The sequence below is a fragment of the Athene cunicularia genome (genome assembly GCF_003259725.1).
Source record: "Athene cunicularia isolate RWA chromosome 2 unlocalized genomic scaffold, athCun1 chr2_part1, whole genome shotgun sequence".
NCBI classification, from domain to species: Eukaryota; Metazoa; Chordata; class Aves; order Strigiformes; family Strigidae; genus Athene; species Athene cunicularia.
The window spans coordinates 152,378,849-152,381,774 of NW_020799095.1; positions in this window are offsets into that span (position 1 = coordinate 152,378,849).

Genomic DNA, 2,926 nt, shown 5'->3' on the forward strand with positions numbered 1-2,926 from the left:
CCCCACCCCCCACCCCCAAACCCCTGCAACACTCCACCAGGAGCTTGGTTTATTTTCTTCCCACTTTTGGTGCCATCTCTCGAGTCAGAGCAGTGGGTGGCTGTTGGTCCCCGCTTGTTACCTGCTCAGCTAAGTGTGGCTTGCGACTGCAGAGAGCTGGCCCATAATTCTGTCTACAGTAAGCTATGGAATGGGTTCAGAATGGCTCAGCCTTCATGTGTTGAGATGGGATGTATTTCTGGAAGGCTCAAAACACACCCTGGGCTAACAGGCCAGGGCAAGTTAGACCTTCAAAAGCAAATTTGGGAGTTTGGCTAGCCAAAACCCTCAACAGCCCCTTGCCTGAGCTCAAGTTGCAGTCAGAGCTCCTGGATTTCCCTTCCCAGATGTTTTGTAGATCATTTCAAGCAACATCTTCTGTCACTCTGACCTCCCCTGTCCCTTCACAGCACAGACTGCAGGAAAGGAAAAGGAATGATTACCCCAGACCCCCAACTCTAGGAAAAGCCAACAGCTTTACTCACACAGGTTAACTGTGCTACTGGCTCCCACCTGGGGCTTTGCTCTGTTCTCCCTTGGAGCAGCTGTAAGGTTGATTTTGATGCTCTGTCCGCTGTAAAACCAGATGGAGTGGAAGCAAATACAGATGAACCAGGCATGCCTAGCTCGTAGCCCTCTCCGGTGGAGGAGAGCTGGGGAACTTGCCATTTGCTCTGTTCTATTGCCAGGGCTCATCCCGGGGAGCAGGAGGCAACCTGCAAGGACAGAATGGAGCATGGGTATGTCCCATGCACCATCCTTGCATGCTCATGCCACTCCTACAACCTCCTCTGTGGCAAAGTCTATTACTTCTCCCTATTTTTTTTTCCTCCTTTTTTTTCCATTTTCCACCCTCCCTGTTTCTATAAGCCAGGAAGCCAAGGGAATAATCAGGGGGCCCCTTTTTCTTCACTGCACGGAGGTAATTGTTTCTCAAGGTCTGTCTCAGTACCATTTGCAAGAAAACTTTGACAAGGCATTGCATTCCTTGGCAGAGGGCCTGGGGCTCAGGAGGATGATGATCCCCTTTGTTCTGTCGGTGAGATGTTCCCTGCTTTACTAAAACAGTGACAGCTTCCCTGAAACACCCTTGCAATGCTGAGGTCTACAGGAGGAAAAATGCCATTGAGAGGATAACGACTGGGAGTCACTTGAATACTGATATTACACACACACACACACCCCTTGCAGACACAGAGCACCAGCTTCTGCTTCCGACTCGTCTGTTCTCTGTTTCCCTCCTTCGAAAACAGCCTGATGTGTCAGGCCAGAAGCAAAGCACCATCACTACCATCCTTAGATCAGATCCCCTTTTCTGTTCTGGGTTCAAGCTCTGGGTAAGTCGCTGTGCCTAGCGGCCTTTCCACGCTGGCTGCAGCCTCCTGTGCTGTACTAACATGGGCTGAAGCTTCCTCCATCCATCGCACGTGCAGATGGGGCAGGGTCCGGATACAAAGGGACTGGGAGGGTAAGGGTTCCCTTTTGAGTGAGAATCTAGCAAATAAAGTTGGATCCTCCAGTTTTCAGCATGTAGCATCTTTCTTGTGTGCTCAGCCTTTGCCAAGGAAGGGAGTGTGGGGCAGCAGTGGGCTGCAGGGAGGGCATGGCTCTGCCTGGTCACGCAGCTCCCAAACTGCCCTGTGCCAGAAAAGCTACAGAAGGGTACAAGCAAGGAAGAGCAAAAATACTCCTTGAGAGAGCTAGATTGAGGGCTACCTCCACTGGAAGAGGAGGGGGAGAAGGGTGGCAGAAGGGTAAAGTACTGTCCAGCAGTTACAGAAGGTTCATCTGGGGCATGCACAGAGAACTGGGAGGTTTCTTAGTGCAGCTTCTCTTGCAGCAAGCAAAGAGAAAGCAGCTGAGCTCAGAGCAGCGAGGCAAGCAGGCAGCTGGGAGCCATGAATCAGGGTCCGCTCTGTGCTGCAAAGATGCTGTGGGTGGGGACCACTGCTCTCCATGTATCGCTGGCTGTGAGCATCCTGCATCCCACCGCGCTGCAGCTCTCCTGTCACCTGGGACTCACCCGTTACTGTGGCTCCATCACCAGAGCCGTGAGCTTCCACTGTAGCCAAAACCGAGTCAAACACAGGGTTTAGCTTCAAAGCACTTGTAATACGTTCCTAGATTAGGCGAGGTGAAAAGCTCTTCACACAGTGGCAGGGGTACAAAATGTTGTTTTGCATTAATATTCATCTGTTCACACAGTGTTAGCCATAAGCCTCGGGCTGAACAGTCAGCACTGGGAGCCCTTGCAAAGTTTGATTTGCTGCTGCGTTGGTTATTGCTTTTATTTATTCTTGCTATTTGGTCCCTAGGAGTTAAACCCAGCAAGCACTACTGCCCCAGAAAATGCAGGACACTGCCAGGGGATTCAAAGGAGTTGGCAGAGTTTTGCGTCACTGGGTCAAGTGGACATATGGAGGGAGAAGTTTAAATATAGGCTGAATAAAATAGAACAAAGAAAGATGTGTCTCCAAAGGGCCATAAAAAGACCCGCAGCCTCTTGGCCCTGCAAGATGAGGCTTGCAGAGCTGCTGTCGCTGTGTTGAAGGATTTTACCTGCCCCTCTGGGGTTTGTTCTTCCCAGCAGTCATTCTGCGCACGTCCAGAGGCTTTGCCTCCAGACTAGAGGGCTCTCCTCACTGCCTTATGCAAAAAGTTGCCTTTTTCATTACCTTCTACAAATGTGGGGCTGCACATCTGTAGGGCTGCATCAACTGCTTCAGTTGCAAATCTACAAATGCTTCTGTCCATCTAGAAATGAAAGAGCAAAGCAAGACAGAGACTCAACTTTCAGAGAGGTGTTTGCAGACCTGCATTGGTGAGGATCATGGAGCACATGTTGTACGAGGAATGGCTGGGGGAACTGGGGGGGTTCAGTCTGGAG